This window comes from Papilio polytes, unplaced genomic scaffold, assembly GCF_000836215.1.
Source record: "Papilio polytes unplaced genomic scaffold, Ppol_1.0 DF823835.1, whole genome shotgun sequence".
In the NCBI taxonomy this organism is placed as follows: domain Eukaryota; kingdom Metazoa; phylum Arthropoda; class Insecta; order Lepidoptera; family Papilionidae; genus Papilio; species Papilio polytes.
This window is the reverse complement of record NW_013525369.1, coordinates 1,661,646-1,685,173: the sequence shown is the minus strand read 5'-3', so window position 1 is coordinate 1,685,173 and position 23,528 is coordinate 1,661,646. Positions and strand designations below refer to the sequence as shown.

The 23,528-nt window shown below is 32.7% G+C and overlaps 1 protein-coding gene across 1 annotated transcript in view; it reads right to left on the bottom strand.

Moving 5' to 3' along the window:
* Positions 1-17,877, bottom strand: part of LOC106103204 (facilitated trehalose transporter Tret1-like) — a 61,007-nt gene extending 43,130 nt beyond the window's left edge. Inside the window, exon 1 of the mRNA XM_013282894.1 lies at positions 17,667-17,877. The gene's annotated coding sequence lies outside the window, so the exon portion shown is untranslated. The remainder of the gene's footprint in view (positions 1-17,666) is intronic.
* Between the last annotated feature and the right edge of the window lie 5,651 nt (positions 17,878-23,528).

Sequence of the window (23,528 nt, the reverse complement as noted above, 5' to 3'; positions counted from 1 at the left end):
CCAACCCCCACCGTGCCAGCGTGGTTGACTATGACCTAGTCACTCTTACCGAGCCCCTCGGTGGGGACGTAAACTGAGCTGGTGATGAGGTTAGTAGTTTAGTAGATAAAATACTCTACTAAGAGTGGATCTTTAACTAAACTATCGCACGACTGTTGTGCGATTGTCGAATGTTTCGCAGCTCAACTGTTTAGTTGCACAACTAAACATTATTAGCTCATAGGAATCAAAGTGAGACATAACAGTTGTTTGTTAGCGTTTGTAGCCTAAACGGCTGAACAGATCTCCATGAAATTTGGCACAGATGTAGAGCATAATCTGGAAGAACACATAGGCTACTTTTTATCCCGGGAATAGTTACGGTTCCCATGGGATTCATTAATTTAGTTTTTTAATTATGCAACGGTTCAACATATCTTATTGAAATTTGGCACAGATATAAAAAATCTGGAGTACATGGGATAAGGTTCATCCCCGAGAAATGTCCGGTTCCCGAGGGATACGTAGCTTTTTAGTAATTATATAGTTCGTATGTTTTCTAATACCACGCGAACAAAGCGGCAACAGCTAGTTCCTACATAAATACGGCGCCAAAATGACTCATATTCAATCAGATAGATGTCGTGCAAATCACTTTGACACTATTAATGGTCAACATTTATCAAGTAAATATTTAATGTACAAACGTGGGCGGAGTTGGGATAATATACTAGTGTGTGACTAGGCGAACATAAATCTGTAAGCAATCATTGTTTTAACCCATTAAATGCGTGTATCCTATAGTTTATGTAAATTACTTGAGAACAAATGCGGTTTAAATTTGTATGACAATTACGATTTTCATCTGTTTTTAATATTGTCAAGATTAAAAAATTAAATTGTCATAGCCTAGACAATATAAAAGACCTGGGATCGCTTGAATCTTATTACGTCATTGCGAGTAATATAATTATTTGCATATTTTAGGCGAAGGTTTAATTTGTACGCGCAGAATTAAAAAAAAATTGTAATAAATGACCTCTGTGACCTTGGGATTATTTGCAACATTAAAATATTAAAATGTTCTTTTTATAGTTTTTTATTTTCTTTTTCTTTTCTTGTAATTATATGGTTAAAATACTTTGTATAAAGTTATGGACCTGACATGTTCTATGCAACGAAAATCCCTATAAAAAAAATAGATATTTTCTTTTTAAAATCAGTAAAGATTATAAATAAGTCGATATTTTCACAATAATAAGTGAATCATAGTTAGAACAATGTATTTAAAAAAAACTTTATCAACTTTACGAGATTCATTAACGACATAAGATAAAGAGAACTTTTTTGTTCTTTTAAACTATTGTTTAAAATTACAATTCAATTTTTCAATAGTTCACTTATCGATCGAGTACGTTGAAATAAAAAGTCATTTAGGTTCTAATTTTTGTTTTTAATTGGCATACTTGTTCAGTGCAAAATACAACCTCCTTGGCTGACAAGTAGTATGAATACAGCCGAATAGGTTGCGTACTGACCACCAAGACGTTTGCATTATTGAATACCAATCTTGCAAAATCAACACCATATCAATGGTCACCCAGCCTACAGGTTGACTAAAGTAAACAACCACGCTAACCCAAATTAAATTGTCTTTAAAAATCTTTGAATTTCTTCACATATACAGAATGATTCTTAACGTGCGGATCGCAAGTTTTGTGGAGGACATTAATAGCTACACAGGACAAAGTATGCTGCTCGATTTCATGTAGTTTTAAAGTTTTTTTGTGAAAAATGATAGCTATTGAGGTCTTATAGTTTGTGATCCGTAAACATCATCCTGTGTATAAATATTTGTTAACTAACGTCGGAAAAAACGTCCAGATTCAAGCCCATTTCTTAACTGCGTTCTATAAAATAATTCTAAGAAACTGTTTCGCAAGTCTTCAGTTATTTGCAAAGACAAGGCTTGGCCACATTGTTTCTATAGCATTAGACCTGATTTTGTACAACTTTGCTACTGTGTACAATGCTTCTCAAACTGTTAGATGAAGAATATTTTTTTATAATATTATAAAGATTTGAATTTTTTTATGTATTGAAATAAATCAAAAACCACTTGGCCGAATGTAAAATTTTTTAACTATTAAAAAGCTACGTTATCAGTAAGTAACATAGGCTACATTTTTTATTATTGTTAATGCCACGCAGGTGAAGTCGCGAGCAATATCTATTGAGGGTCTTGGATACCTCTTAATCAAAATAAACTTTGAGTGGCGTTGTTTATCCGTGTGTCCGTCACCCAGGCAACTCGCCGCTTTCGAAGGACAGATCGACCACGCTTTCACGATCAGACTATACATAAATACTTTGGTTCCTATATCATTCTGTCAACTGAGATAAAGTCAACAGTTTAAATATAGTAAAGTAGTGTTGGATATTGAATTAACTGGCAAGAAACAATTACTATCTTTTAATACACTACTGCAGCACATCGTACAAGGCAAGATCCACAGAAAGCGAAGTGTAGGTCGAAGAACGTCCTGGTTCAAAAACCTACGCCAGTGGTATGGAAAGAGCACCCGTTCACTTTTCAGAGCGGTATCAAGAACGAAAGTCGCCCTAATGATCGCCGAACTTCGAAAGATGGCACTTTAAGAAGAATACACGAGAAGCTACGTAACTATACTTTGTTTAGATTTTACTAATATACATTTAAGATGGATGAATGTTTGTTACTACATATCACCAAAACTGACCAAAAGATGTCGCTGAAATTTGTACATGTAGTACATAGTCTACAAGAACACATAAACTATTAAGTTTTTTAATTCCACGCGGACAGAATCGGGGGCAAAGCGAGTTGAACGTGAACGTGATAAATTTTTCATTTTTTTTTACATTATAAGGCGGCAAAAGAGCACTCAGGAGTTGCCGGATGTCTAATCCGTAATTATATTGTTGCCTAGATACGACGCACAGAATGAGTAGCATACGTCCTTTTCCTTCTCGAAATCAACTTCCTCTTCTCATTTCCTTAAATTTAAAATCGTTCCAAGGATGTAACATACCATAGACATATAAGACCGTGTTTATCAGACGCGTCAAAGTTCAATATTCATTGAGGAAAATTAAGTACACAAGGTCTTGTGTCCAGGAAATCTGTGGTACGTTGAGGTCGAGCACTGACCTTTGTTTACTAGTAAATTTTTATCTTATATTAAATGAGGTTATGTTTCGAAATACATTTATTTCTCATAACCCAATACTATACTGTTGCTTCTGAACTAGAATTAAAAACAAACTTAATTCATTCCAGATAACATTTATGTTTTCTTTCAAACCGCATTTGTTCCGGGCAATTTACGGCACGGGTGGACCAATTTTGACGAGTCTTTGACTGGATGGTAGCTGTATTTGGCCATATTATAAGTTAATAAAATTATTTTTATTAATTTCGCGCTAAAACCGTAGACTATCGCTAGTTTATACTATTTTTAAGAGTAATATTGACTGGAAATGAACATGTTACGCGACGAGAGGATGGAGACATAAACCAGAAATTGTTATGATTAAGTGTAAGGAAGAGGAAGTCCGAAGAAAGTATGGATAGATTGTGTGAAAGATGTGCTTAAGAAGGTAGTGGATTCCGATATGACAGCTGATAGAAATGGAAGAGCAGAACATACTGTGCCGACCCTCCTTAGGGATAAGGGCAAGTTGATGATAAAGAGTAAAATTGACTATAAAAAGCGTAAAATTAAGGTGTAAATGTAAGAACGTTGTCTATGTTTATTTTAGATAGTTTAATTCGATATATTTATTATTATATTTACGCAGTGAGTAATAGCTACACATTCTGTTACGCAAGTTGGATGCGCGGACATCTGGCGCAGTCTATTTAAAATTTCAAAAGTAAACCTGTTCAACTGAGCTAACGCTTTGATATGGTTAATGCAATCTTACTAATATAAATGCGAAAGTTTGGATGGATGGATGTTTGTTATACTTTGTAGCCTAAACTGCTGAACGGATATCGATGAAGCATTGATGCTGATGGTAATTTGGTAGAACACATAGGCTAATTACTTTTCTTATTTTTAATACCACGCGGATGAATCGCATGTAACAAGAAGTATGTTAGTTATGAATGTGGAGGGGTACATCGGTATAGGTAGACCTAGAAAGAGATGGACGGATTGTGTGAAAGGTGACATTTTTTTTTATACAAAAAAAGGGGGCAAACGAGTGGCGTGAACACCAAGGTGGTCAACGACGCCCATGGACATCCATAACACCAGAGGAACTACAGATGCGTTGCCGGCCTTTGAGGAAATGATAGGCTCGCTTCTTGAAGGACCCTAAGTCGTATTGGTTTGGAAATACCGCCGAGGACAGACCGTTCCACAACGCGGCTGTGCGAGGCAGAAAGTTCCGCGAAAACCGCACGGTTGTGGAATGCCATCCATCGAGATGGTGAGGATGGTACCTGGCGGTCTGTCAAAACAATCGGTCTGACATGATCAAGAAGGGAGTGATGACTGAGATGACGGATGATAGAATGCTTTGGAGGACGAAAACCCGGTGCGTCGACCCTACGGGAGTAGGATAAGGCAGGCAGGGGAGCGGATGAAGTCGCTGGCCAAAGCTAGTTTTAAATATATTTCTAATTAACTTGCTTAACTTATTTTACTAGTATTATATATGTGAATGTTTTAATTAATAGTTTGTTAAAATTTGTAGCCTAAGCTGCTGAATCTCGTTGAAAATTCTCATAAATGTAGAGGATAATATGGAAGGCAAATTACTTTTGTTTTTTTTTTTAATCTACGCGAAGGAAGTCGACGGCGATAGCTAGTTTTAAATGAATGTCACTCGTTAACTTGAACAAGAAAAATTTATTTAAAAATACAAAAGGTAAAGAACTGTTTTTATTTTCTGAAACAGAACAAATAAGTTTAATTTCAAACATCTTTTTTAATTCTTAATCAATGTAAATCTGATATACTTTGTATAGTTAATAAAACGTACAAGTTAGAGGGACGTATTCAGCTATAAATGTATTAACTGAATACGTCCCTGATCGGATGCGGTGTCCGCAAATTACAGCCTTAATGCCGACCGGTGGGCGAAGGCCTATTTTTAATGCAGTTTTATAGCGGACGAGCTACGCACTTTGTTTCTTATGCTCCAATAAAACCGTTTTATGAATATTAGCATGTGAAACTGGTCGCTATTAAATGAAAGAGATTATCAGAAATAAAATTACTGAGATATGAGCATCATGCTTCTTATTTTATAAAAGTATGACCTTTTATAACAAAGTAATTTTAAATACGTAATTCTAAGTACCTCTTCCACAAGGGAAGTATGGGATAGGGAAGTAGTATTGACCGAAAGTAGACGCTTAGGAAGGGAAAATATCTTCTCTGTGCTTCTCTTCCGTCGATTAGCGGTACGATTGAAACGCGACGGATGGAATGCTGTTTTTTAATATATACGAGTACAGTGATTCAAAAAAAAAATATTAATGCATTATACTAGCTGTTGCCCGCGACTTAACGCGAAATTTAAAAAAAAAACGCTTATGTGACTCACAAATCACCTATCTAACGATAAAAGTATTTTTAAAATCGGTTCTGTAGTTTCTGAGTTAATTCAATACACAAAAAAAAAAAAAAAAACATACAGTCGGTCAAAAATACAAATCTTTCTTCTTTATAATATTAGTAAGATAAGAAAAGAAAAATATGCTATGATACAGTAATAATTTTAGAGATTTCTAATGTAAATAAACACATTTACGTATCAAAATTGAACACGTGCGAAGATGGCGGCTACTGCCATATAAAATCATACGAAAACTTCATAGCATTTTATGTCTCAATCATTATTCGGGCAATAGTTAAATCAAGAGTAGGTTAATATAAAAAGAGAAGCAACAAAACGAATCTAATAATAAACAATGGTTTGGCAATCGGTCTGTCTATTTTAAAACTCGGCAAATTCGCTATGTGGAAACTCTATACTAATCGAAATCTTTCAAAATGGCCGCCCAGGTCAATACACCTCCTTTTAAAATGAGATTAACCTAAACAAATACAATACAAATATAACGCCCGTTTTACGCTCAGATAACTATCAGAATTGTCTTATACTAGCTGTTGCTTGTGACTTCGCTCGCGTGATATATAGCCTATGTTACTCAATGATAACGTAGCTTTTTAATGGTGAAAGAATTTTTTAAATCGGTCCAGTAGTTTTTGAGTTATTACAATACTGAAAACCAAAGATAAATCTTTCCAAAAATCCTTTCGTTTTTATTTAATGTATGGATAACTTATTCTAGTTGAGTTGTTTATTTTTTCTAACTCCAGCTAGCTTTTATAAATGACTGTCAGCATTTTATTATTAATGCGACATAATCTTACTAATATTATAAATGTGAAAGTTTAGATGGATGTTTGTTAGAGTTTGTAGCCTAAACGGCTGAACGGATCTCAATGAAATTTGGCATACATTTAGAGGATAGTCTGGAAGAACACATAGGCTACTTGGTTTTGTTTTTTTTTAATACCACGCGGACAGGGTCGCGAGCAAAAGCTAGTAGTTAATAATATTAATAAACAAACGTCATCAAGATTAAAAATTATAACTTTTTAATGACAATTTCTAAGATTGGACCACCCTCGACGTCATTTCTTTCACTAAAACTTCTAAAGTAATTTTGAACTTTATTTTCTAGGCAATAGAGTTGTATATTGTTTATCAGTTAATCTCCATTTCTTTATTGCCGTGACATATAAAATAATGTCTAATAATTCTGTCAAAAACAAAAAAATTAACTTTCATAGATTTTAGAATTGAGTTTTGTTCATTTTGGAAAATGTTTTGTATTGTAAAATAGTTCTTATCTGTCTAGTTTTAGAGTTGAATTTAATATAGTCATAGTGGTTTTTCATGGTGTGTGGTCTTTTAGTTTTTATTATTCAATTATGTTGTCAGACACGTTGATCTGTTTGTTACTATTACGGTTTTCACCTTTAATAAATAAACATCAAATATAACAAATTTTTACAACTACGAGCTGTTCCCGTGCGGCTTCATCTGCATGAAATTGTACACTTTATTTAATTGTTTACGATTGTGAAATACTTAATCGCAAATGTCAAAATTCCAATGCACAGACGACTTTGACATTGGATAACAATTACCGTTACCATGACAACCTTGTATTTTGATGTTTGTGTCAGTTTTCCGCTTACTTGACACTGGTCCAATCTGCTGAGGGAGAGTCATAAACAAGAAATAGATCGATAGACATTTTTCCGCTTGACGGTTTTTCCAAATTATTTACTCCCTAACTTGAATAGCGTGAAAATATATAGACGAATTCTTCTGCAGTTGCCCGAGTTGCTTGTATTTAATATTCTTTAGAAACAATTATATTTTTATAACACACTAGCTTTCGCTCGCGACTCCGTCCACGTGGAATTATAGAACACAAAAGTAAGTAGCCTATATTTTCTTCTAGACTATTCTCTACATCTGTGCTAAATTTCATGAACATCCGTTCAGTAGTTTAGGCTACAAACTCCAACAAAATTCCATCTATCAAAACTTTCGCATTTATAATATTAGTAAGAAGTAAAATGGTAGTCGTACTTAAATTAAAATTTAAACGGTCTTATTACCACAAGTGAAACATCTGTGGCACTAACCCTGTCAGCTAATTTCAAGCTTGTCACGTCACCAACGAGCGCAGCGTGACAGCGACGTGAAGTCGGCATGACAGACCCTTACCTTTTTGTCACGTCGGCGTGAAGCTAAGCGAGAAATGAACTTAACTATGTCTACAAGTTATTTTGTAATTAAATATGTTACTTGAAGCTGAGAGAATAACAGCGGAATGAAAGAAATCTGAATGACCTATGTTTTTAAAGTCAAAGCGTGGTCTTATCCTTACTAATATTGTAAAGAGGAAAGATTTGTATTTTTATATGTATTGAAATAACTCAAAAACTACTGGGCCGATTTCAAAAATTCTTTCACCGTTAGAAAGGTAATTTAACTGTGAGTAACATAGGCTATTGTTTTTTTTATTTTTTTATTATTCCACGCAGACGAAGTCGCGAGCAACGAGTAGTTATTTAATATGATAAATTCGGAATTCAAAAATGACATTGTTATGGCGGGATTCGAACTCAAGACCAAGATTTTTTAATCCGTGCGGACAAAGTCGCGGTCAAAAGTTACTACGTAATATGATTTGTTATAACATTTAATATTATTATAAGTATGAATGTGGATGGCTACAAAGGAAGAAGACCGAAGAAAGTATGGATGGATTGTATGAAACAGGATATGCTTAAGAAAGGAGTGGATTCAGATATGACGGCTGATAGAGATGTATGGAAGAGGACATACTGTGAAAACCCTACATAAGGGATAAGGGCAAGTTGATGATAATAACATTCAATATTAAATTCATTGACTTGGTCTAAAAATTAACAGTAATTAATAATTGCTATATATTATTTATCAAACTCATTAACCTAGTGAGTCTATACAATATGTTTCTTCACTCATTAATATACGTTTAGTTAGACAAACATATTAAAGAGTGATTAAGCCACATACTGAAACGACAAAACGTAACAGTATTACGCCACGCTAAAACTCCAAACTCAATTTTTCTCTCTGTCAGATTGTAAACATCGAATTTGTATTTAAGAGTAGCTGTTCCTCGCTATTTCGTCCAAGCTAAATATAATAATATAGCCTATGCTACTCAACGATAACGTAGCTTTCTAATGACGAAAGAATTTTTGAAAACGCTAGTAGTTTTTTAAGTTATTTCAATACATACAAAAATACAAATATTTGTACTTTATAATATTAGTATAGATTTGTTTCACATCGGCCGTAAGACTCCTATTTTTATTATAAATTATGGATGCGTTAAATTAAAAAAAAGCAAAATAAAGTAACCTACGTGTTCTTCCAGACTATCCTCTACGTCTATGCCAAATTTCATCAAGATCCGTTCAGCAGTTTGGGTTACAAACTCTTACAAACATCCATATAAACTTTCGCATTTATAATAATCTAGTAAGATTATTTACAAATGGTTTTGTTTACCCCATTTAGTTGTTTACATTGTAAACAAAATGGTTAACCAAATTTGGCGATGTGCCATTTGCGATTCCTTGTACATTTAATGGCCGATTTAAGTTTCGATTGTTTGCTCCGTAAATAGAGGCTTTTAGGTTATTTTTCCTAAGAGGATTGGCAAATATTTGCTCCAAAGCCTAATTTATCCAAATGTTTACTGAAACTTAAATGACGGAACTAACATGAAATTGGACGCCATTTAACATTTAAAAGATAACGTTCCATTTTTAAATGATGACAGAATAAAAATAATTCAACTAAAAAAAAAACTTTAAATTGTTTATTTGTCTATCTAATCGTTTGTATATAAATGTTTTCAAAATATTAAAAATAAATTCGTAGATTTAAAAATAATATACACTACCAACCTAAAAATACAAATGCACTTGAAATACGGAAGCAAAACAACAACGACACTAAAATTTAACTTTTTAAAATACAAAGAGCATAGACGTTTTGAATAAAAAAGGCCCCGGTCTTGTCTCATGCATTGTCTAGACACAAAAAAATTTAAAAAGGGTTTTAAAACAACGTCTTTATCTATTCTTTTCGGATCAACAAAAATGCCTAATGACATTTTTTTTTCTAATATTTTGACCGTTTCAAGTTAGTTAATTATATCCTTTTAAAACATTTGTTATTCTATTCTTCTAATTTCCAACTTTCAGTAAAAAGGTTCCTAACTTATGCTGGGTTTCTAAAGTTTCAACTTATTTCATTACTTAGCGATGCAATTGTTAGAATGGCCTATGTTTCTACAATAAAACATGTTACGTACTACGGAAACGCAATTCATGAATTTATCGATCAAAAAACACTAACGGGTGAAACTTAGCTAGGAAACCGATCATTATTAGATGTTTTAACATTTTCAAGTTAAAACTAAGCTTAGTTAAGCTATAATATAGTTAATGCATAAACACTATCTCTCGCACTGTATTTACGTTATTAAATAAGACTCGTGTGAGAAAATAAGGAGTAAAAGGTTAGTGGTATGGGCATGTCAAAAGAAGGGATGAATCGCATGTAACTTTTTTTTGTGACTGAATGGCCACTGTTTGCCTTGAAGAGTTATTTACAGATTCACCGGGTCCGCATGTAACAAGACGGACGTTAGTTATCAATGTGGAGGTACACCGGTAGAGGTAGACATAGAAAGAGATGGATGGATTGCGTGAAAGGTGACATGATTAAGAAGGGAGTGATGGTTGAGATGACGGATGATAGAGTGCTTTGGAGGACGAAAACCCGGCGTGCCTACCCTACGGGAGTAGGATAAGGCAGGAGATGATGATGAAATAAGACTCGTGTAATACCATCTTTTAATCTCATAGTATACTTAAGCTAAACATATTAATAATCTTATATTATTAATAATAAATAAAGATTATTTTCCATATTATTATTCAATCAGTAAGGATTACTGGCCATCTCTGTCATTTATGTTACGGCTTAATGTCATAATTAACCATAGAGTCAGTATTGTGTTTACGATAAAAGCGATTGTTTGACTATGACTTTGTGGCAGAATCTGTAAGTCCCTTTGTATTTATGAACTGATTTAAATGCATGGATGTATCGTAATTTAATACTTTGATGTTTTGTAAGACAATATGCACCCGTTTATGCTTTTATAGCAGGTTATTATCTTTAATTCTTGGAATAAAATGAATTTGAAATACATCGCAATTATTTACAGATAGTAAACAAAACTAAAAAGTCAAATGAAACACTTTTAAATATCATTTACTGCTCATCTCGTCTTTAATTAATATTTGTTTCTTAAATATTCATTTTCATATTTTAGATAACCTAGAAAGTTAATTTTTTAACATATTTGTGAAAGATTCTAACAAATACCAATATGGCGGCTAATACAAAGTTCACATACCATCACACTCGAATGTGTTATAGGGTCATGGCGACGTAAGTCATGTGGCGCTTTTGTTTTTTTTATAAGTCAACGAATCCATTTTTATTTTTTTAATTTCTTTTTAATTCCAATTTCGATCCGCACTGTTGATTTTATTAGTGCCTTTGTCTTGATATTTTTTTAAAAGTGATTGACACTTAGAATAACCTCAAATTTAATGTAATTGAATCTTATTTCTGTTTTAATATTAAAAAGACAAATGCATGTTTAATGTAATAAAAACTGTTATATTATTAAAATTAAATATTTTAAAGAATAACATAAAGGAGAAAATCTTTGACGCTTAAATGTTTTGAGACTGATTTTTTTTTCTATTTTATTATCTGTATCGACATTGGAGATATTGTATACGTTAACATGCCTATCTCGAATACAAATCCAAAACTATATCTGTACCAATATTATAAAGAAGAATGATTTGTATTTTTCGTTTTTTGTATGTATTTGATTCACACAAAAACTATTGGGCCGATTTTAAAAATTCTTTCACCATTAGAAAGGTAATTTATCTGTGAGTAACATAGGCTATGTTTTTTTTCTTAATTTTACGCAGGTCACGAGCAAGAGATAGTGTTCTATAAAGGCCTTATTTTAGTATAATAGGATTATTTATTACTAGCTTTCGCCCGCGACTCCGTCCGCGTGGAATTAAAAAAAAACAAAAGTGAACAGCCTATGTGTTCTTCCAGACTATCCTCTACATCTATGCCAAATTTCATCGAAATTTCAGCCGTTTAGGCTACAAACTTTAACAAACATCCATCCATCCATCCATCGATCCATCGATCCATCCATCCATTTAAACTTTCGCATTTATAATATTAGTATCATTTCAGTATTTTAGTGTAATTATATATAGAATTTGTTGTCTATCGTAAGTGGCGCCTGCTCTGAGTCAATTAACAGTGGCCAATGGCTCCGTTTATCTCAGTAATTACAACCTAACTGCCCCAAATTGTTTTTAAACTGGATGTCGATATGTTATCGTCTATTGGATAATAGATGGCGACACTTTCGATGACGAAGCATATTTGTTTAGTTCCTTTTTATTGTTTTAATTGAATAATAGGGTTATTTTGTGCGTGTTAAGAAAATAAATTTATTAATTTATAAAGAATCGTTTTTAAAGATTATAAATTTATTGTAGTTATGGGAAAATGGATCGTAACAAAAAATGATAATTTAAAAACACTTTTTCAACGATTTTTTACTATCTCAGCTGTAACTAATTAACAAAAAAATATTAGTAAGATAAATTTATGTTTCCAGTACTTAAACTTAAAGCTGTAACGAATAGGCGTATCCAAAAAGTTTATTCAAGCGTAAAATAGCAACAAGAATGAAATATAAATTAAAAATTTAAATAACAAAGAATTGTAGACAAAAGTTCCAGTCTTAATAAAAAAAGGCGCGTTTAAATCTGCTTTGCAAAGAGCAACGTTTTGTACAATGTAAACACACGTTAATATCTATACTAACGAATAAAGTGACAAAACACAATCAGACCAAATACAGAACAGCAGAAACAGGAAATCAATTAACGTCCCAAAATAGAAACCGAACTTTTAAAGAGAAAACTGTCTAATTGATGAAATTGTCAGTAACCTAATAAAGTCACCTACCTTTTGCCCGCGACTCAGTCCACGTGGAACTCAAAGAATCAAAATTGAATAGCCTATGTGTTCTTCCACACTATCCTCTACGTGTATGCCAAATTTAATCGAGATCCGTTCAGCCGTTTAGACTACAGACTCTAACAAACATCCATCCATCTAAACTTTTGCATTTATAATATTAGTTAGAAGTAAGACATCTAGTAAATGTAAAAAAATAATGGAATAAATTTCAACAAATGAAACAATCGAAAAGTCAATACAAAAAGACGTATAACCCTTTTCAAATATCTTGCCGTCTCAAAGTCTTCTAAGGTTACCTTTAAAATTGTGTTCCATTTTGTCCACTAAAATATATGAAAACTATTATACTTGTCTGATTAAAGAATTATAGAGATTTGTGGCCTTTTTTTCTATTAAAATAGCATAAAAATCATGACTACAGATTTACACCCACACTTTATTAGAATACTAGCATTCGCCCGCGATTCTGTCCGCGTGGTATTAAAAAACAAAAGTCAATAGCATGTGTTCTTCCAGACTATCCTCTACATTTATGCCTTTCATCAAGATCCATTAATCAATAGGCTACAAACTAACAGACATCCATCCAAGACAATGATATCTAGTTCGTAAACAGACGAAATTCACAATTGTTCCGTGACATAGTTCAAAAATTAAATCTTTATTATTGCTCGATGATCAAACGTCAAAGACAACGAACAAGTATGAAATATTATTCGATATTAAACTCGTCAATGATTAGAAGAATTTCGATCACTTAAATTGTTCTCGTTATTTGATTGGATGAAATTGTCCCGGCCTTTATAGCCAGTCACTAGGTTGACCATAATTATTTAAATCAGTACACCGTATAAATACGATTAAAATCCCATTTCGTTACTATTTTTATTATTTATACTAATGTTTGAATGTTACTTTACTCGGTATGTCTTCATAACCTCCCTGTAACTATTAAATCTATCTATACTATCATAATAAAGCGTAAACACAAACTTTATTATGATAGTAACACGTTTCACACGACACCACGACACATTTTCACGCCATTAAACTTAGGGGGTTAATATTTTGGATGAAAACCCTAATGTGGGAAAGAGACCATAAGTTGCTGCCAACATCAAGATAACAAGGTTGCCATGGTTTGTCATGTCGTCATTTTGACATTTGCAATTGATAATTTGACAAATGTGAACAATAAAATAAAATTTTCATAATTCATGCGGATGAAGTCGCACGGGAACAGCTAATTTTTTAATAATTTAGTTAACGGTGCGTCCGTTCTTTTTAAATACTTAATCGTTATAAGGAATACGAAGATTTACTAAGTAAAATAATGTTCAGTTATCGTATTATCATCAAAGCATTAGTTTAATCGAGTCGCTGTCAGAATGATGGATGCATGTATGGATGTAACAAATCGTATACCGCATTGGTTGAGGCGTTTTTGCATATTGCAGAATTTACAACGAACTAGGTTTATCAAAGAAATCATAGAGATATAATTATGATCGTTCAGAATATGATATTTATAATAGAATAGAAGCGTAGGTATATAATAATAATCCTTTATTATTTCACTTTAAAAATATACATTTCATGAGAGCTTTGACTCCTGCACTATATAATTTACTAGCTGTTGCTCGCGAATTCGGCCGCGTGAAATTATAAAATAATAAAAAATGTAGCCTATGTTACACACAGATAAATTACCTTTTTAATAGTGAAAGAATTTTTGAAATCGACCCAGTAATTTTTACGTGAATCGAATAAATACAAAAATCCAAATCTTATAGTATAGATAAAATGGGAGTGTCTGTTTGTAATATCAAAAGAAATTTCCAGATTTCGAAAGGATGATGTATTTGCGTTGCGGATAACGAAAATCGCATTTAATTTTTTTGTCTGTCTGTCTGTCCGCAAGCCGCGTTTGTTCCGGGTAATCTCCAAAACGGCTGGACCGATTTTGACCGAACTTTCACTGAATGGTAGCTGACATAGACGGGCATATTATAGGCTACTTGTTATCTTAATATTGCGTGGACAGCTTGTTTAAAATAAATAAATAATTTTACGTAAACTTAACTCACAATAACAATATTTCACATTTAACAATAATATTCAAAAACAACCTAAATATTAAATCCGTGTTTATTTTCCTCAAAGACAATCCATAATTTAATAAGCGTAATAACAGACATATACGGCGAGTTTATCATACTAATATTATAAATGCGAAAGTGTAGATGGATGGATGTTTGTTAGAGTTTGTAGCCTAAACAACTGAACGGATCTCGATGAAAATTAGTATAGATGTAGAGGATAATCTGAAAGAACACATAGACTACTCAGTTTTTTTTATTCCAACCGGAATCGCCAGCGAAAGCTAGTAATCTTATAAACAAGAAAGTATTTAAAAATATTAGATACAAAGTACAAAGGTGGAGGAAGACCGGAGTATTTATGGATTGTGTGAAAGAGGATATGCTTAAGGGAGTGAATTCAGATATAACGGCTAAAAGAGATGTATGTGTCGACCGTCCCTAAGGTACTGTAAAACGCAGATTGGAAAATCCAAAGCTTTTAAACTACTTTAAAACAACGTAGTGTATTAACTAGCTGTTCCCGTGCGACTTCATTCGCATGAAATTATAAAAAAAATATTTTGTTGTTTACATTTGTCAAATTATCAATTACAAATGTCAAAATGACATGACATGAAGACAATCTTGCTTCCTTGATGTTGGCAGCAACTTATGGCCTCTTTCCCACATTAGAGTATTTATCCAAAATATTTACCCCCTAAGTTTAATGGCGGTAAAATATATAGTCTAAAGCGTGACGCAAATGTAGGGCTTTTTATTTAAAAAAATAATGATTCAAAAATTTGCTGTAATTGCTGACATCTTAGGCAACAAATAAGTGTGTGTTTACGCTTTATTATAATAGTATAGATTGCATAACAGCGTTCAGTTTGACGCATAATTATAACTGGACGGTGACTCGAATAACAGTTAAACTGGTACCAGTTAAATATTTGAACCGCTCCGGCTCAGCGCAATCACATTGTTTAAAAAACTATAACACGGTAGATAAAAATGATAATATTTGTACAGAGCAAATTCTCAGTTTAAACATCTTATAGTTTCAACATACTTATTAGTTCTACATTCTTTTAATAATCAATAAATGAAAAAAACACACATTTTATTAACCCATTGGTTGTAAAAAAAAAAATCCTTACGTTTGTTTTTCAACAAATGTCAAAAACAGATTTATGAAAAAAAATGACGATCGCTAAAACAAATGAATTAAAATCGAAGAATAACAAATCGGTTTGAGATGTTTAAAAAGATGCGATGTGTCTAAAAAAAAGTCAAAAAGAACATGAAAATATAGCAAGTAAACTATTGAAATTAATACTAGGTGACCTGGGCGCTGACCGAGTTGTGAAAATCCGAACTTTTATATATCTAACGTGACGTCAAAAAATTCTGGATTTTTTTCCTAAATCGAATCTCAATATTGATGACAAAGAAATATTTCCTTATTTATAAATCCACGTTAAACTTAACCTCAAAACATTCTATTTAGCATTACAACTAAAATGTCCGTAAAAAAACTGAATACGCATTATTTTTGCGTCAGAAAAATATCAAGACTTTAGGTTATTATTATCAAATATTTGATCATTAAGTTGCTAACGATTTTAAATTGTATATATGATATCTTCCTAATATCTGAATAATAAACACATTGTTTCCATTATTAAACTTATATATTAAGAAATAAAAAATTGACATCGCAAATTGTAGATTATCCAAAATAATATTTGTGAAGTGTAACGACTTTCTGTGACATTTGCAAAACGGAACGAGAACATTTCCTTGTAAACGTTTTCACGAATTTGTACCGTATTCTTGCCAATTATATGTTCAACTAAAACTGGTACACATAATAAGAAGTACAGTAGTTATTAAGCTTTTATACTGACTCGATTTAATTCTTGGGCGAGGCAAAATATTATTGGTAATCAATTATTGACTCTAATATCATGCCATGTTTATTTTAAAAAAAAAACAATTGAATTAATAAAACAATTGCGAATCGCTTGTCTTAATAGTTATTTGTCCTACTGAAGGTCGATACAGCTTGTTCTTCCATACATCTCTATCAGCCGTCATTCACTCCTTTAAACATCCTCTTTCAAACAATCCATACGTTCGGTCTTCATTTGTTTCAAATAAATATATTCTATTCTATACCCAATAATTTATAGACTTAACAATCGGAGTATAAAGTAGCTACCGCAATTATAAAACACGCATTTTATCTATGATAAATTATAAATTAAATTTCTAACATTATCTGATAAGATATGAAAACAGCAAGATAAAATAACATTGTAAATTTTTTAAAACCAAACAAAAGAATAGATAAACGATCTTCAAAATTAAGATAACTTTAAAACATTTTTTTAAAAGACTCAGGTTAAAAACCTAAAGTAATTGATTTGCCTTCAATAGAAAATGTAAAAGTAACACTATTTTTGAAATCAAAGAATATTTTCTAATGACTCCATAATCATGAGGAAAAAACTTGGATAGTTTACAAGAATTTCATCCACAAACTAAACCAAGCGTAGTTATCTTCCTATCTAGATAATAAACCCGAAGTAAACAAAACACTGGCGAACAAAAGTTCAAGTACATGCATTACGCACCCGTTCTACCATCTCGGACGATAAAATTTACATTTCAAGCGAAAACTCGTAAAACTTTACAGCAACCATTAACACATTTACTGCTCTTTAATTAGAACATGATAAACTTATAAATAAAATAAAACAAACGGAGATGAAAGCACCACTGATACCGGTTGAAAAAAAAGACCTCCCGCCTTAAAACAATAGAGCATTCAAAGAGAAATATTACAAAATCACTCACCAAACAGCATCTGCATGCAATGAACTAAATAAATCACTTGTAAAATCACGCTTTTCACCAATAATCTTCTTTATTTCCGATACAAAAAACACCGGTCCAATAACGCACCCCTGTGGTACTCCCGAAAAATTTTTGTATTGTATTTTTTTAGACGCGTGCGCCTGTTTGGTCGCGTGCTGTACAATAGCCAGTGCGTTCGGCTGAGCTCTCTGCAAACGACTGGTTAACGTGCGCCGGCGTCGCTCTCCTCTGTTTACTATACCCCATGTGCGACTGTATCAAACGCTTCTATTGAAACTACATCCTTATTTATACGTAATAAAGTCGAAATTATATTGTTTAGTTGACATAATTCCCTTATCTGTGTTAGTAAGTCGGACACTTGTGTTTGTCGTTTGGATGAATGAAAAATAAACTCAAATTCATAGAGCTTTCTGATGGCCGCCGTTCGTTTATGTTGTAACCTTATTTAATGTTTTCGACCGCTTGATATCCTCGCGGGTTTTTAAGTGTTTGTATCGTTTAACAAGTGATTCATACAACTCTTTTGTCATGTACAAGGTTTTGTTTTATCAATTGCTTTGAGAGAAATTTGAACAAACACTTCAACATTTTTTCTATTCATTGTCGTAGATGCTCAGAATCTGTTGATAAGAAAGCTATTGTTGAACGATTTCGGTTTTTCGATAATATTATTATTAATTGAACTATGTATATACCAATTTTATGAAGAGGAAAGATTTGTATTTTTGTATTGAAATAACTCAAAAACTACTCGGCCGATCTTAAAAATTATTTCAATGTTAGAAAGGTAATTTATCTGTTAGTAACATAGACTACTATTATTAATTTCACGCAGGCGAAGTCGCGAGCGACAGCTAGTTTAATAGTAACTTATTAATACTATCGTTACAGTTTCTCTTACATTCCACTCTCTTCCTAACATCTTTATTTTCATTGTTTTCTTTCGGTTTTCCTTATTGTAATCACGCAAATCTTAATAAGCTAATTAAAACTTGACTTTTCCTTGTTAATACCGCACCGTACTGAGTCATGTTATTTAAATAATTCTACGTCCGTACGAACAGAATTACAAGAAAACTTACGCAAGACAAATCTTTGTACTCTTTTAGAAATAACTTTAAACACGGGGTCAACGGTTACGTAAGTTAAGGCACATTTCAGGGTTAAAGCGTACAATTTGATTAAACTATCGCACAACTGTTTAGTCTCTTTGATTCCTAAGAGCTTATATGGAGGTAACACTACTCGATTTTTAATGCAACTAAACAGTTGAGCTAAGAAACAATCGACAATCGGACAAAAATTGAGCGATAGTTTAGTCAGAGGTGTGTGCCGCTATTACTATGGCCTTCTATACTCGTACTTATAATAAAACTAGTTGTTCCCCTGCGGCTTCATCCGCATGAAATTAATAAAAATTTATAACATTGTTTAGATTTGTCAAATTTTCAACTGCAAAAGTCAAAATACCAACTACCTTACTATGGTAAATTTGCTTCCTTGATGTTGGCAGCAGCTTATGGTCTCTTTCCCACATTAGGATTTTATCTACTTTATTTACTCCCTAAGTTTAATAGCGTGAAAATATATAGCCTAAAGCGTGACGTAAGTGTAGAGGTTTTTATTAAAAAAAGAAATATTCAAAAATATGCTGTAATTGCTGACATCTTAGGCAACAAAGAAGTGTGAAGTGAAGTGAAGTGTTCCAGATTTCGGGAAGGTGATGTATTTGCGTTGCTGATAACAAAAATCGCATTTAAGTTTTTTTGTCTGTCTGTCTGTCTGTCAGTCCGCAAGCCGTGTTTGTTCTTTGTAATCTCCGAAACTATTGGGACAATTTAGACCGGACTTTTGCTGACGTGTAGCTGACATAGACGGACATATTATACGCTTTTTTATCTTAATATTGCGTGGACGAAGTCGCGGGCAACAGCTACTCGATAATGTATTTGAAATTGTGTCTTTGAATATGGTTAGATGCTCTTTAATGCATGATTCATAGCCAATGAAATCGTCAGTCACGGATACTCTTAATAGGACCTTTGTGCAACGTCTGCGTTGGTCGAGTTGCAGATACGTTTAATCATACTAATGTTATAAATGCGAAAGTTTAGATGGATGTTTGTTAGAGTTTGTAGCCCAAACAGCTGAACAGATTTCAATGAAATTTAGTAAAGATGAAGAGGATAGTCTGGAAGAACACATAGACTACTCACTTTTGTTTTTTTATTGCACGAGGACGGAGACGCGAACGAAAGCTAGTGCTATATAAATTTAATTTCTTGCGAAAGTTAATCATTTTATTTATCTCATTACATCCTAAATATCTTTATTGTTTTTATTTATTATTATACGTCTATAGATGGATTTAGGGGAGAGAATAATCTAGTGTAGCGGGAGCACAAATTGACTAAACTATCGCACAACTGTTGTCCGATTGTCGGTTGTTTCGCACCTTAACTATTTTGTTGCACAAATCACAGGAATCAAAGCGAGACTAAACGGTCGTGCGACAGTTTAGTCAAACGTGTACGCCTTCTCAACATATGGTGTCTACAGTTAGGGTATCCAAACCTTATTGTAATCGAGAGAAAATTAATCATTATATTATAGGAAACGGTAAAAAATAAAACAACAAAATATTTCTATTCTTTCTGAGGAACCCTTGCTTGTTACTTTCTGTGAATGTTTACGACGGCAAGGGCAATTCAGTCCTGTGACGTCATAAACCTTGGGCCAATGACGGTTAAGAACTATAAAAAGAGTACAAAAACTATCGGATATACAAAAACTGTTTTCTATTCTTTATTATTTGATGTATTTTTATTTTAACTGGATATGAAATGTACTTAGTTATAATATTCGATGGACATTTAATTTTAATTCTACACTTTATATATGTTCTGTATGACATGACTAGCTTTCGCCCGCGACTTCGTCCGGTGGAATAAACAAAAAAACAAAAATAAGTAAACTATGTTCTTCCAGAATAACCACTACATATGTATACGGCAAATTTTATCGAGATCTGTTCAGCAGTTTAGGCTACAAACTCTAACAAACATCCATCTAAACTTACGCATTTATAATATTAGTATGACTAGCTTCCGCCCGCGACTCCGTCCGCGTATAATTAAAAAAAAAGTGAGTAGCCTATGTGTTCTTCCAGACTATCCTCTACGTCTTTAGTAAATTTCATCAAAAACCGTTCAAACGTTTAGGCTACAAACTCTAACAAACATCCATCTATACTTTCGCATTTATAATATTAGTTTAAAAAAATATCTAGGTTACAAAATTATAACGCGTTCTGTTAAATCATAATACGACGGATAATCTAAATTGTATCTTGACACATATAAGAGTTTATGAGAAAGTTTGTCTGTAATGGGCCCTTGAACTTGTCGGTATCAAGTGTTCCGGTAACGCGTATTGACTGTTGACACTATTGAAGATCTGGAACATCTGAATATACTGATTGGATCCTATAAGCGCTCACAGCTATAACTAAACTATCGTATAACTGTTTAGTCGCGCTGTTTCTACAAGCTTATATGAAGGTGCGCACACTACTAGTTTTATTTGTGCAACTAAACAGTCGAGCTGCGAAACAATCGACAATCGCACAACTGTTGTGCGATATTCAAAGGTGTGCGTCGGCTCTGATGATAACTAGCTTTTGCCCGCGACTTCGTCCGCGTGAAATTTGAAAGTTCAAAATTTACGTTCGCCCTTTATTCAACCTATTATCAAAAGTATTAACTTAGTAGTAATCTACGTAATAACAGAAATCTACCGATGCAAGATTCCAAATTTCTAAGCCCGTTAGTTTGTGAGCTGATTTTTCGGTTACCCTTATTGTTTGTGCTCGAGATATCTTCTAAACTATCAGCCAAATTTAAATACTGTAAATGACATTTTTAATCAACATTAAATTCTCCTGATAACAAACGCATTTATGGTAGTTTTTACAAATAAAAATACAAATCTTTCCTCTTTATAATATTGGTATAGATTTAGGTGTTTTAAATACTGTAACAAATGTAGATAAAATCTCAAGGCGGTAAACGCAATTAAGATGGCCGCGTACATCAAACTTGTTCGATCGTCTTGGCTTATTAATCTGTTGGAAACGTTTACAGCGCCCTCTGCAACTAAACTTATCTTTACTTCTTGTTTTAACAACGTTCAGATAATAATCTCTTTAAATGCTTTAACTATGTTAATTTGATAGGAATTTATTGGATCTTTTAAAACTCAGGGATAATTAATACCGTAATTAATTTATTTTTCTTTAGTTTGGTTACTGTTTTATTGTTACGTCTTTTTTCCACAATAAAGCATAGGTTATGTTTCTGATATTGCTTATAAAAAATGGCATATTGTCTATTATGATCCAGAAATAACATTTAAATAAAAAAAGGCTTCTACGTACTTTTATTATTTGTAAAAATCATAGAGTTATCATACTTCATAGTATTATTATAAATGCGAAAGTTTAGATGGATGGATGTTTGTTAGAGTTTGTAGCCTAAACTGCTGAACGGATTTCGATGAAATTTGGTATAGATGTAGAGGATAGTCTGGAAGAAAACATAGGTTATTGCATTTGTTTTTTTTAATTCCACGCGGATGGAATCGCGGGCAAAAGCTAGTTGCCTATCAATCTTGGTACAATATGATTTCGTTACGGTAAAAATTGTTTTGATTAAAAAATCATAACCGACGTCTAGAGAAGTTCATCTTAACTGTACATTTAACAAAAACGTAATAGCAACTTAAGAATTACATACAATATAAAACCTTAAAGTAAAGCAATAAAGTCTAAATTCCAATACAAGCAAAATAACTTCCAATGGAAATTTATTTCTGCAAATCTTTAAGCATTCTTCCACACACAAGGGTTAGTCATGTCAAGGACTTTGAACTCTATCACAATGGACAAAGAATGTTTATTATATGCAGATGTATTAAGTCATTTATATCGAATATTAGAACTATTTTTGCCTTGATTAGGTCATCTTAAGTAAAGGGTAATTGTTTGTTATTATTTAATTATTCTTTTGCTTTGTTATTTAAGCATGTTATTGTCTTCTTTGCAGTAATTAGTGTTCCTTTGTATGTATTATTGTCGAGTGGATATTTTTAATGGAATGTACATTTTGTTTTTGGTTTTAATGTGTTTTTCTCTTTAACGAATAAACAAATTAGCATAAAGTATTAGATACTAGCTTTTACTCGCGACTACGTCCGCGTGGAATTAATAAAAGTAAATACCCTTTTCTTCCAGACTAAGCTCTACATCTGTGCCGAATTTCAGAGAGAGAAACATCCATCCGTAAATGGAATAGATAGTATCCTATGTCCGTCTCCTGGCTCTAAGCTACCTCCTCACAAATTTTCAGCCATATCGGTAAAGCCGTTCTTGAGTCATAAATATTGTAACTAACTCGACTTTCTTTTATACTAGCTGTTCCCCTGCGACTTCATCCGCGTAAAATTATGAAAATTTTATTTTATTGTTTACATGTGTCAAATTATCAATTGCAAATGTCAAAATGACATGACGCTGACAAACCATGGCAACCTGCTTTCTTGATGTTGGCAGTAACTTATGGTCTCTTTCCCACATTAGGGTTTTTATTCAAAATATTTACCCTCTAGGTTTAATGGAATGAAAATATATAGCCTAAAGCGTGACGTTAGTGTAGGGCTTTTTACTAAAAAAAAAGAACTATTCAAAAATATGCTGTAATTGCTGACATCTTAGGCAACAAAGAAGTGTGTGTTTACGCTTTATTATAATAGTATAGATGTAGTTATTTAAAGGTGTATTAC